Here is a 14,231-nt window from a genome sequence, read left to right as displayed (position 1 = left end):
GCGGGGATGGAGGTAATTCCTTGCGGGGATGGGTGGGGACGGAGAGGATCCTGATGGGGACGGAGAGGATCCTGGCAGGGATGGGTGGGATTTCTGTTCCCGTGCAACTCTCTAGACTAGAACGGCATTTAGTGTGATTATACAAGGTGTGAGTATCTTTTATAGAATTGCACTTAGCGCCTGTGTGTGACGCATAACTTAAGGAGTAGCCATTTAGGCCAGCTAAAACCAGGCCTAAATACCTGTGCCTAAGTTGGGCATGGATCGGGTGTATTCTATAACAATGCGCATAACTTTTAAGAACACTCCCGATCAGTCCACGATCCAACCCTGGCCATGACCCCCCTTTTCAAATTCACGCACTGCAACTGGTGCATACTTTTTATAGAATTGCGCTTTACAAGTTGTTTGCATAACTTAATTAGTTCCAATTAGTGTCAATGCCAAGGTTTTAATTGCTATTGGCACCAATTAGGCCAATTGATCAATTAAGTTGGGCACACACATTGGCTACATGCAGAAATGTGTGCTCACAACAGCAGACGCCATATACAGAATTCAGGGAACAGTCCACGATACATGACATTTTATTCAAATTCTACGCAAATGAGCTGTGATGCAATGCCACGCAAAGTTTAACCCCTTAGTTATGAATTTCATGAAAAACAGACCATGAAAATGTCTTTGGGCTACCGATTGGAAGCACGCTGAATGCAATGAAACCCATGGTAATAGAATGGGCTTCTTCACATTCAGTGTACCATTAATTGTAGCACTGTTTTTGTAAAAGGAGCCCAGTTTGGAAACCAACAGCATTAATAATCACCATCGTTATAGTAAGAAATACCAAAGAGGTCACTTCCTGCAGGAAATTTTGCACAAATTTTTTTTTCCCCCAGGTCTCATTGATGTCACTTATTCTACTAGCTTTACAGTGGTGTAACTTCCTTCATACGTTGTATTTGGCCATACTGTACATACTGACCATAGTGGCAAAGGGACAGCTCACTCTAATCACCAGACCTCTGAACTATTTATAGAGCATGCATGGATGCACTGGGGTCGAACAATTGTTCTACGAGTCTAACTAGTTCCACTGAAATACAATCTGTCATCATGAAGGACAACTGGCTCCCGGTCTCCTATAGGATCACTTTTAAATATTTCACCATTGTTAGATACTACGATCTGGCCTTCTAATATTCTTTTCAAATTTTCTCATCCTTATGCTTCACATAGACAATTACTAATAGTTCCTTCTTTCTAGCTTGATTCTCTTTGCAATACCTGCTTTAGTTTCGTTGCACCCTCTCTCTGGAATGCCCTTCCCCCTCTCTGCTAAGAAAGAACCCACCTATCAAAGTTTTAAAAACAACCTCAAGGCTTACCTGTTTACTCAAGCCTTGCAACAACAATGATTCCTTTCGGCCTTTTTTTCTGTGACTACTTACATGGTACATTCCTTGCCTCTTTTGTACTGTCCTTCCCTTTTTTTCCCAATCCCCTATGACAGGGTCGGCAACCTGCGGATCTTTTCCAATGTGGATGTGACTTTCCAGGTCCTGACCCTTTAATCTCCTACCCAACCCCAGGATCTGACTCCCCACCGGGGGCCTACTCAGGTACTTGATGGTCCAGCAGGGGTCTATGTGGCAGGGGCGTGGCCCTCTTGCTCCTGCCTCCTCGTGGCTGCCTACTAAAATGATAGCCACAACTTCTCAAGGCAGCTCGTGGTACTTCAGAAAATGTTGCAAAAGGTCACAGCAGCCATTTTAGAAGGCAGCCACATGGAGGCAGGAGTGAGAGGGCTGCGCTCCTGCCACGAAGACCCACGCTGGACCAGCAGGTACCTTGGTAGACCTGGAGGGAGGGAGCACGGGATTGGGAGGGAGATTAAAGGGTCGGGGCCTGGAGAGGGGAGAGAACCTTGACTGTGGGTTTGGGAGGAGGGAGATGGGAAGGGACAGGCGTAGGGGGAGGGAGGGGAAGAGAGGTGCAGAGACCTGCGAAGGGTTGGAAGGAAGAACGAAGGGAGAAAAGCTAGACCTTGGGGAGGGAAGAGAGAGTGGGAGACCTGGAATATCTCAAATTCCCTTCTCTACCCATTGTGGCTCCTTGTAAATCTTGGGTCAAATTTTAAGGATAAATTGGCACTTTGCTTTAAAAAGGATGCTGACCCCCCTGCCCTAGTAGACTATACATCGTTTTCTTTTCCCCACTATTTCCTCTTGTCTATTGTTATTTTGTCTTCTCATTTATTAAACCTATTACCCAGTTTTAACTGGTATTGTGAACAGCTTAGATAATTTATAAAGACTTTGTGGTATGTGAAAATAGACTTGAACTTACGCCACTACTGCCATTTATAGCCCATGATCTTAAAGGATATGACTCTCTGCAAGAGATCTATCAAGGAAGCAAGGATTCTTTCAGAGCGTGCATTGTTAAGCCAGACTTTCAATAAATTGCTTGTTCCCAATGCGAAAACCAACTGTTGTAGGTCAAATTCCGCTCTGTGTTTTTCTGAAGACATTTCACCGTCACAATGACACAGAATCAGACACAAAAGTAACCAACATGGGAAAACAGTTTCTTCTGGAAATACATTAGATGTTTTCAAAAGATTTCCTAGCAGGGTATATAAAAGCGAATGGGGGATTCGTTGTTCAAAATCGTAAGGGCTAAGTGGCCTTAGCACACCCTTACATGGGTTTTTACCTGTGTGCTGAGGCCATTTTTACCACAGCCATAAAAATAGCCTTTAAAAAAAAAAAAAAAAATTTATATTAGTAGCCATGCACTAATATTGCTATTAGCACATGGACATTAAAAAAAAAAATGTATTGAGTGAGCACTTACCCCGACATTCATTTTGAAGGTGGTAAGAGTTTCTGGTAATGTAGCTGCACTAACCCCCTCTTTAACTAAGGCGCCCTAGCCAATTTAGGGCACGCTAAATGCTAACGCGCCCATTATATTCTGTGGATGCGTTAGCATTTAGCGCATGCTAATCGTTAGCGCACGCTAAAATGGTTAGCGCAAGCTAAATCGATTAGCGCGCCTTAGTAAAAGGACCCCCAACTGAGGAACAGAGGAATGCCTGCTTTCTGCCCCTGACATGCCAGCAGAAAACAGATTTTTTTTAGCTTGCAGTTTATACTTTACTAGTGTTTTAGCCCGTTACATTAACGGGTGCTAGTAAAGCCTCCTTCCCTCACATGTCCCCTATTTTCAGCCCCAGCTCCAAACCCATTTTTACCCCCCCCCCAGTCTCCTTCTCCCATCTGTTCCCTATCAGCCCAATCCCCCTTTTCTCACCAGCAGCATTTCCCTCCCCACTCCACTTTCCTGTCCAGCAGCACCTCTTCCCTGCTCCCCCTGTCCCTCTTCATTGCTCCCCCGGCCCAGTAGCACCTCTTCCCTGCTCCCCCTGTCCCTCTTCATTGCTCCCCCCGGCCCAGTAGCTCCCCCTGTCCCTCTTCCCTGCTCCCTCTGCCCCTCTTCCCTGCTCTGCCAAAAACACCTCAACACCAGAGCCTGCACCAATTCAAACCCAACCCCCCTCCCTGGCCACTACACTGAATCTTTGGGCAGGCTGCCCGTCCCCAGCCCTTTACCCTGATGGATCCACACACTCACACCTGGTCCACCATCCTCACAGGTCTATACTCCCTCTGCGTGGGTCTGTTTGCTTGTTCATTATTTTGTCGCATTTCGTTGAGCAGCCAAGGAGGAAGCTTTGAAGTGGCCAGTGTGCAGCTGCCTATTTCGGGAGTCGGTCATCCTGCCCTGCTCACACAATGTCTGCCTTCCTTGCGCCCGCACCATCGCATTGCAGACCCCAGATGCCCGGCCAGACAAAGTTCATTTTTTAGTTCAAAGCCGACGCTGCGTCTCCTCTCTCGATCCCCACCAGAGTCAGAAGTCTTCTCAGACTCTGGTGAGATTTGATAGAGGAGCCGCGGCGGCGGCTTTGAACTAAAAAATGAACTTTGTCTGGCCGGAGCCGGCATGCGCACTCTGCCGGCCACGGAACTACAGATCAGGCAACACGGCGGTGAGAGTGCACATGCGCGCTTAGCATTTTATTATAAGAGATTATTTATATTCTGCCTTTAAACAAGGTAGATTACAAACGTACATACGCATTCAAAAATCATAGGAAAAACATCAGAAATTGCCAATTCATATAAAAGCATCAACCATCATTTTTCATTTTGCAAAACAGGGGGAAGGGGTAAAACGAGGAACTCACGGATCTAAAACCGCACGTTCTTAAAAGCCTGAGGTCCTTGCTACTTGTAGTCTCTGGCTCTGACAGACCTCTATGACAATTTAGCTCTGACGGATCCTAATGCTTTTCCCTCCCTATGCTGAAACTAAAAGCGGCAAAACTTTTGTCCTGAGGTCTGTGCCACTTTTAGTCTCAGCATAGGGAGGGAAAAGCATTAGGATCCATCAGCACTAAAATGTCATAGAGGTCTGTCAGAGCCATAACCTATGCTGAGACCAAAAGTGGAGCGGATCCGTGAGGTTTGCGAGGTCAGATGCACCTTTACACAAATTTTTTAACCCCCCAAGCTCCCCCCTCCCCAGCTATTTGCCATCCAGTGTCATATCGCGGGGGCTCCGGGAATCAGCGCGGAGGGAGAGATCTGGAGGAAGGGATGATCGGTCTAATTAGCAGAAGCCAAGGTGCGCCTCCTCACTCCTTAGCCATTAGAGAAGGCAGAGCCGGGGGCCAGAGCTGAGCGTGCGGGGAAAGCGGTGGAATAAGATAAAAGGCGGACTTGTCAATAAACGCCGGAAGATTTTTAAGGACGTGCGGTTTTAGATCTACGAGGTCCGTGAGGTCCGCGTTTTACCCCTTCACCAAAACAGGCGACGCTGTAACAGTTTTTTTAAAATTTACACACGTCTTTTCATGCGTAATATATTCTGGAAGCCTGTTCCACTCAGCAGGTGCCCCCCACAGGAAAGTACTAGTAATTGTAATTTCTTTTGAGTTGTAATAACTAAATTACAATGTAATGCAGAGAGCAATGGTCAAGATGGCACATAGTGTGTACATACAATCCTGAAGGTATTTTGGTGATAAATGATGTGCACTTAAATAAACCAATAATAACAACTTATACTTCACTCTGATTAGGCTCTGATTCTATAAAAATATGGGTAGATTGGTGCACCTAGCCAATCTAGGGGCTAGATTCACTAAACAAACCGATCGTGTACCGATCCCTATGCAACCTGATTTTACTCTGGCCCGATTCACTTGTCTCTCTGCCGATCCGATTCCGAACTGTGCATGCAAATGAGGGGAATGGAATGCAAAGTAGGCAGGGGCACGACTCACCAAAGAAATCTTGCAAACTGACTGGGCTGGCCGATCATCACAAGAAGCGACTGCACATTTCAAATATAACCAGTCGCAAACGCTTTTTCCCACTCTCCAGTTCCATTGCCGCCCTGCTCTCTGCTGCCCCGATCTCGCTGCCTTTATTCTTGTTTCGGGGGCTGCAGAAGCCCTGGGGCCGGATTGGGGGAGAGCAGTGCCTGTTGGTCGCATTGCTTTTAGTTTAGGGATTGTTTCATTCTAGTTTAGGTTCCCAGAAGGACGGGTGCAAACACGAAGCTGCCTTCACAAAAGAAAAGGTTAAGGGCACCCCTACTTCCGAATGGCGAAAAAAAAAAGCAAACAGTTAAACAAGTTTTGCTGAGAGGCTCCTCAGATCTGAAATTATGAACATGTCGGCCTCGTTATTGTGATGAATATTAATTGATGTTCTAGGCTCCCTGACTAATTGAAGCTGGAATGGGCTGCAGTGGCGACACAACTTTAAAATTATGAAACTGAAAGAGACAGAGAGAAAATGTTTCATTAGCTCCTCTCGTCGCCCTGCTCTCTGCCCCGAATCCAAACTCCCCCTGATCTCTGCTGCCCCCACCTCTCCTGCTGTCTGCCGCCTTCCTTGCAGTGCAGCCCCACTTTGAACCTGCAGGCTCGTACTGCAGGGAAGGCGGCAGACAGCAGAAGAGTCAGGGCAGCACAGACTTCAATTATCCTCCCTGCTCTGCTTGCGGGCACCCTCCCCCCACCCCCCCCCACCGCACGCTCAGGCAACTCTGGTAAGCATGTGCAGACCATCTACAGGCAAAGTAAATGGTCTACGCATGCGTGGGGATCACACACTAGCGATCCATGCGGTCAGAGGAGGGGGCATTCCTTCCAATTGCCCTCATTTAAATTTTTTTGGTGTTCTGAATTGGTCGGGCCTGCTGGGATCGGCCACAGATCAGGCATGGAAACAAGGTAAGTGAATCTAGTCCTAGGCGCCCAACTTAATTTTTTTTTTTTTTTAATTGGTGCTAATTGAAAGCACCGTTTAAAAAAAACCTAAAAAAAAAAAAAAAATTAATTAACTCAGTCGGCGACTACCACTTCTAGGTAGGCATCTACAATAAGGCGCCTACAAGGCAAGCGGGTGGGGTTAGGGGAGGAGTTTGAGAGTGGATTGCATTAGGCACATTCATTTAGGCGAAGAAATCCCTGGCCTAAATGGCAATGCGTCTATGGATTTAACACCTGCTGGAGCTTAAGACCACTTAGGAGCCGCTAGGTGTGATTCTATAAATGGGACCTAGGAGTTAGGTGTTGTATATAGAATCAGGACCATAGTACATGCACATTTGGAAGATACCACAGAATGCCTGAGTGCGTCTCATGGCATCACCATTTTCAGCTGCTTTGATGTTTTTGTTCTAATGCATTTTATTATGTATGCACATTTTAACTCACCCATAGGCAGCAGAACGCTTTTTTATTTGGGGGCGGGAGGGGGCCCGGAAGGGGCCCAAAGGTTCCGTCCAGCAGGATCCTGCAGCACATCTCTCTCCGACTCCCGGCTCCCCCGCCCACATCCTCCCGGTCGATGCAATTTTTAAGCCTTCAGGCATCCGCCGCGCAGCGTCCAACCCAGACGTGTTCATTCTGCAGCGACGCTGCATGGTGGCTGCCCGAAGACTTAATATTACAGCGATCCGGAGGGGTTGGGTGGGGGGAGTAGAGCTACCCATTACCGACTCCTCTGACCGTCAAACTCTGGGGAGGCCACGGCCCCTCCGATTCCGACGCCCACGTACTCACCTATTTGATAGGCAGGCTATAAATGCAAAATAAATAAATAAATAAAATTGGGAAAGGGGGGGGTGTAGCTTGGCAAAAGTCAGCTAACTTTACAGTTCTTAGCTGTTCACTGAAAATATTTTTTTAGAGGTGATGTCGGATTTATGATGCTCCGATTCAAGCTCAACCATAGATCGATGTCCACCACCTTATTTCAAAAAAATCTCTTATAGGTGTCTTTCAGGGCTTCAGACATGCCATTTGGTCACCACATAGTTCGTGGTTACCCAATATCACTTAATGGCTAAGGCTTCTTCAATAGCCCTCTCAATAATTTTCTTGTTTTTAGACTATTTTTTTGAATTATTTTTTAAATTTTTATATTATTCATTAGTTTTAAAGTGCTTGATCTTAATAACAATAAGTTAATATTAATACTTAAACACTTAAGTTAAATATTTTCATTGTTCGTTTCACTTTTCTTATCACATCGGGAAAGGGACCTGTCACATCGACATGTTTCGCCATTAGGCTGCTTCAAGAAAAGTCCCCCCTTACAAACTTATCCGCACACATTTGCTAAGATCCAAGCTCAGCACATGCCTCAGGTTTTGTGAATGCCGACGTGAAATATGCAGGAAGAAATTTGCATACACTAATAATAAAATGCTCTAAGTCTCCATGTAATTAACTGAATTGAGTTAAATCTTCTTATTCATTCTCCGAAAGTCCAATTTCAACGAGGTAAGGCTTTACTGAAATCTTTTTTTTTTTTTTACTACTCATCTGACCCTATCGGCCCCAAATTTAATCATTTTCCCTGTGATTTATAGGATACAATAGAGACCTGCCACTGTGCACTGCTCTGCTCCTTTCCACACGGTCCACAACCTCTTTGGCATCCTTCCATTCATTCACTTAACACAATGACGTAGCAAAACCTTTTTTTTTTTTTAAGATCAAACATATCATCCTAATACAAACCTCTGTATTTTTAAAATAAATTTTCAGAGTTCAGAATTCCTTGCCCTCCGCAATATGTCCACACAATCAGGGGTGGAGTGAAACATGCTGGGATCCAGGGCAGGGAGCAGCAAAACCTGGCAACTGCCCTATTTGTACTCTCCGAGTGCCATCCTTGCAGCCTGTACTGAAATAGCCCTTATTTCACTCATGTTCTTTGGTGAAAAGGCCGGAAAAGGCCATGGGGTTGATATATTCAAAGTAATTTAACCAGCCAGTCATGGCTGCTGGCTGGTTAAATCACTTGTTCTGGGCTAATCAGATGTGCTCTGAAAATAATAATAATAATTTTATTTCTTGTATACCGCTATACTGTGAGGTTCAAAGCAGTTTACAGTATAGATACCATAAATATGCAATAAAAATGGAAATAAATGAAAAAAGGTACTTAGAAGTTCCCTGACTGTCCCGAAGGCTCACAATCTAGCTAAAGTACCCAAGAAAAATAATTATTAGAAAAAGCAGATATAATAGATAAAGACATAGATACAATATATCAGAGATTATTTCTGGATATGTTATATCAGAAATTATTTCTGATTACATTTCATAAGAAATAACGTTACATAGGAATTACATAACATAATAAATTACATTTCATGGGAAAATTAATTCTGGTTACATTGCATAAAAGCTTATCTGATTTTCATAAAATGTTAAGTAGAAGGTTATAGTGGAAGATAATATGGATTAAGCTGATTATTTGGAAAACCTGTTGCTTATTAGGATATTGAGAGGATGATACCAGGGAGTAGACTATACATGGGAATGTTATAAAGAGAGTAGGCGAAGGAGGAGTTTAAATAGGTTGAATATACTTTAAGAATAGGAAAGTTTTGATTTCTTTACGGAAAATGTGTGGTTAGCGCTCAGATTGGCTTTTTTTTTTTTTGGGGGGGGGGGGCATTCTGGGGCTGCAGTGAACACTTGGCCAGTTAAACCAAGATAACTGCATAAATAGGACCACAGAAAAATCAGTCTTATCTTTATGTGGTTCGCCATAGTTGATTAAGTACTGTATATTGCGGTTCATAGACAAAACCGCCGAAGACAAAGGCACGCGCCGACAACTGAGCGCAAGACGGAAGCGCACGCCGAAGAAAAAGAGTGTTTTTAGGGGCTCCGACGGGGTTTTTTGTTGGGGAAGCCCCCCCCACTTTACTTAATACAGATCGCGGCGGCGTTGTGGGGGGTTTGGGGGGTTGTAACCGCCCTCATTATACTGGAAACTTAACGGTTTCCCTGTTTTTTAGGGAAAAAGTGAAGTTTTCAGTAAAATGTGGGTGGTTACAACCCCCCAAACCCCCCACAACGCGGCACGATCTGTATAAAGTAAAGTGTGGGGGGGGTTCCCCCCCCACCCCCGTCGGAGCCCTTTAAAACAGTCATTTTCTTCAGCACGCACCTCCGCGTTGCGCTCAGTTGTCTGCGCGCGCCTTTGTCCCGGCGCGCTTTTGACCTGACACTGTATATTGCACTTAACTGGCTGTTTTTTCACTAGCTCTGTACTGTACAGTATACCTGGACATCCAATACTGGAGCCAGGCACTGAATTTCCGTGGATAATGCCAGCAGAGGCAGAGACTGGAAGACCTAAATGTGTATGAGATGATAGGAGGGACAGGGGAGATATGATACAGATGTTTAAATACTTGAAAGGTATTAATATAGAACCATATCTTTTCCAGAGAAGAGAAAATGGTAAAATTACAGGGTATAAATTGAGGTTACAGGGAGGAAGACTCAGGAGCAATGTTAGGAAATTCTTTTTCATGGAGAGGGTGGTAGATGCCAGGAATGCCCTCCTGAGGGAAGTAGTGGAGAGGGCAACGGTGATGGAATTCAAAAAAGCAAGGGATAAACATAGAGGATCTCTAATTAGAAAACAAAGGATGTAAATTAAAGAACTAAGGCCGGTACTGGACAGACTTGCATGGTCTGTGTCCCATGTGTGGTGCTTTGGTGTAGGATGGGCTGGGGATCAATGGTAGCTCCACTAACTTGGAACATGAGGATGTCACTGGCCAGACTTTATGGTAGATATCCTGCAAACAGGATGGTTGGATAACAGGTGGAGTGAGCTTGGACGACAACTTCGGCAGTTGGAACCTAGGACAATACCAGGTGGACTTTACAGTCTATGACCCAGAAATATCAAAGAAGAGACAAGTTCATCTAATCATGTTTTTTTTTAATGGGTATAACCAATGGGTAGACTGGATTGACCGTTCGGGTCTTTATCTGCTGTCATTTACTATGTTACTATGTTACCTGGCAGAAACCCAAAGAGTAGCAACATTCCAGAGCTGAGATTGTAATGTCATAATGCCTCATTCCACCAATGCCTAAGAGCCAACCTCAGCAGTGATGTCACAATGACTTGATTAGATGACAACTTCAGCATTTGAAACCTAGGACAATACCAGGTGGACTTTACAGTCTACGACTCAGAAATATCAAAATCATGTATTTTTAATGGGCATAACTAATGGGCAGACCGGATGGACCATTCAGGTCTTTATCTGCCGTCATTTATTATGTTATTATGATCGATATATCAGATCCTACCATTCCACTGTGGTCTACTATTTTCGTTCCACTCTGGATGCTCAGCCCACTCTGTCAGGCTTCCAGTTTCATAGGCTCAGGGTTACCATATGTCTGGGAAAACTGGAACACGTCCTCTTTTTAGAGGACTGCCTGGGTTTTTGGATGTTTTTTTTTTTTTTTTTTTTAAATTCCCCAATTTGTCCAGGTTTGGCAGGGCTAGCTCACAGTACTTGAATGGATGCTAACCAAGTCATACTCGGAGAATAGCACACATAACAAAGCCACTCTTACCGCTGGAGCTGGCATTAGGGTGCTTGAAGATAGGATTTTCCTTAAAATATGCTCATTTTTTTTGATTGAATTTGAAAGCGAAAGCCCTCGGGAGCCTCTAAGCACCTGAAGCGAGAAACACCCATGTGGAAGTGCTTTTGACTCCTAACTCCTCTCACCTTGGGCTCTGCACCTCCAACCCTCTATGTCATTGTCTGTCTGTCCAAGTTAGATTGTAAGCTCTTCTGAGCAGGGGCCATCTACGAAATGTCAAAATGTACAGCGCTGCGTACGCCTTTCAGCGCCATATAAGTGACAAATAGTAGTAGCGGCAGCATTAGCACAAAACCGATTTCTTTTTAGATCCGCAATTCATCGGGTCGCTAGGAGTCGAGCACGAGTCAATGGCCCCTAACAACAACGTTAGTAGCACTAATTTGACACCAGTTTCCTACGCTTAAATATAAGCCTTCAGTGAAAATTTGTTTTAAAAGGCGTATATTTAAAGGCGCAGAGGAACACTACCAACGTATGCTTCACTTCTGGGTTTGCTTGCCCCCATGTACACAAAAGCTGTAGTTACCCGAAATTCTTGTGCATATGGGCCAGGAGTAAATCCCCCCCTTTACTTTTGAACACATATTATGCGTACGCAATGAGGGCCAGATTTTATCAAGGACGCCTATGTGTTGCCTACATTGTAGGTGACGCTCTGCACGGCTGTCAATCAACTGATAGGCGGCAGCCTTTATAGAATCCCGCCTAGCAGCGCTTAGGCATCACTAGGCGTCCTAGAGGTAGGCACCAATACATTAGGACAGGTTCCCCCCCTCCCCCTTTTAAAAAAACCATAGCGCAGTTTTTATCGCTGGCCATAGCAGTAACAACTAATTAAAACAACTTGGGTTGCACACAGATTTTAATTAGGCATCGCTAGGCGTCCTTGATTTGGGCAACTAGCGGTATCTAATATAGGCATCCTTTATAGAATCTGGCCCTTAATGTTGAACATCCGAGAGCTATTTGTCTGCACTGTTCCCGCTCTATTCCCAGGTGCTCTTTCCTTCAGTTTGGAGTTCTGAGCATTGGCTCATTACAGAGCCGATCCTTTTTCAGGCATAAATTCTAAACGGGCATAAATGAAGTCCAATTTTGTATACATTGTCTACGTCAGAAAAGTGATGCTGGGAACTACGGCAGCCATTTTGAATGAGTGATCTGCATGGGGCGGGAGCGTAGGAAGATCGCTCCTGCCCCGAAAGACTGCTAGGCCATCAGGTAAGGTCCAGGATGCCGGGGGGGGGGAAGGCGGGAGGGAGTAGGTGGGTCAGAGTCGGCCCAAAAGTTATTTGCAAAATTTTCAAAAATTTGCAGGCCGGCTCTGCCCCTAACCCCCATGAATATTGAGGGAGGCGGGTACTAGAAATCGGTGTTTCTCAACTCGGTCCTGGAGTCCCCCCTTGCCATTCAGGCTTTCAGGATATCCACCCTGAATTTGCATAAACTTGATTTGCATACACTGCCTCCGTTATATGCAAATGTATTTCATGCATATTCATTGCAGATATTTTGGAAAACCTGACCGGCAAGGAGGGGACTCCAGGATCGAGTTGAGAAACACTGGGCTAGATCCACAGGTGGAGTAACCCACTGCTTAGTACCAGGGGGACCGGGTTCAATTCCCACTACAGCTCCTTGTGACTCTGGGGCAAGTCACTTAACCCTCCTTTGCCCCAGAGTTAAGTGGAAATAAATAAATGTAAAGCACTTTGATTGTAATCACAGAAAGGTGGGGTATCAAATCCCATCCTCCCTCCCTATATGTCTAGAGCAGATGCATGAGTCGATGTGTAGACAGGCATGTCATTTCATTGGTGTACACTCTGCATGCCGTGCTCCTGAAAATGCACCTAATTTACACTGTCTTAGTGGAAGTGGCTGCACATTTACATTTGAAAAACCAAGCCACTTCTGTTTTCCAGCTTCTGGTTATGGAAACTTTTGCTTTATTAGGTCTTCTTTGTTTTCAGCTTCCTCTGAACTGTGGTTCATACTGCTGATTGCAACAGCGTGCAGGCAGAAGAAAACTCCAGGGCTTCATAAAATTAAAAAAAAAAAAAAAAAAAGCCAACACGGCAGGGCAAATGTAATTTCATTTATAGTTCACTCAGCATCAGATGAAACAAAGCCTTTGCAATTTTCACATTTATTTCATTTCTCTTTCATTCCCCCAAAAATGAATAAACATCTGAAATGTTTGAAGGCTCCTCCTATTAAGCTGTGCCTTATCCAGAGAAACATAAATGAACTGGAGTTCAACTGTGTTGACTCACTATCAAAAGCCTGTGCTAACGGCAGAAGTGAGAGACCCAGATGCAAAGAGATCTGTAAAAACAGCAAAACTTTTTTTTTTTTTTTTTTTGCAGTCATGAAGCTGGCCCTTTACAGTGTCAATAATGGTAAACACCAGAAAAAAAAAATATCAAAATACTATCACAGAGAGTTGAAAAGTATAGACCGATGGTGTGTCGGTATGGTGCATTTCTCCGTCTTTCATTCCCAGATTCAAAAAAACATTTACCTCCCTGTCATGCCCTCGCTCCCCTTTTCTTCCTCTCTATTGCCCTCTTCACTTTCCCCAGAACCATCAATATGGGGGGGGGGGGGGGGGGGACTTTGAGAGGTGTGATGGACCTGACTCTGCATGTGCAATGCCTTCCAACCTTAAATTTATTTATATTTTTATCCCGTCCTCCCAGTAGCTCAGAAGGGCCTACAAGCAAACATTCACAGTGGAGTGCATTTGGATAATACAAAGACTATACAGTGGTTTAAATACAAGGACTATATTGGAATGGCTGTTCCCATGGGTGGGAGGGTGGTTAGAAACATAGAAGATGAAACATAGAAGATGACGGCAGAAAAGGGCTACAGCCCATCAAGTCTGCCCACTCTGCTTACCCACCCCCTGTCTATGCCCTAATGACCCAATTTCCTTATCTTGACCCTCGTAGGGATCCCACATGGGTATCCCATTTATTCTTAAAGTCTGGCACGCTGTCTGCCTCGATCACCTGCACTGGAAGCTTGTTCCAATGATCAACCACTCTCTCTGTGAAGAAATACTTTCTGGTGTCGCCATGAAATTTTCCGCCCCTGAGTTTGAGCGGGTGCCCTCTTGTGGCCGAGGGTCCCTTGAGAAAGAAAATATCATCTTCCACTTCGACACGTCCCGTGAGGTACTTAAATGTTTCGATCATGT

General features: G+C 44.8%; 1 protein-coding gene across 6 annotated transcripts in view; it reads right to left on the bottom strand.

Annotated features, from left to right (window-relative positions):
- The window catches only part of MAGI2 (membrane associated guanylate kinase, WW and PDZ domain containing 2), a 1,098,994-nt gene that overhangs the window by 313,060 nt on the left and 771,703 nt on the right, over positions 1–14,231 (bottom strand). The window lies entirely within an intron of this gene.

Source organism: Geotrypetes seraphini, chromosome 9 (genome assembly GCF_902459505.1).
Source record: "Geotrypetes seraphini chromosome 9, aGeoSer1.1, whole genome shotgun sequence".
In the NCBI taxonomy this organism is placed as follows: domain Eukaryota; kingdom Metazoa; phylum Chordata; class Amphibia; order Gymnophiona; family Dermophiidae; genus Geotrypetes; species Geotrypetes seraphini.
Note: the sequence above shows the minus strand (reverse complement) of the source record. Positions and strands in the feature narration are given on the sequence as shown.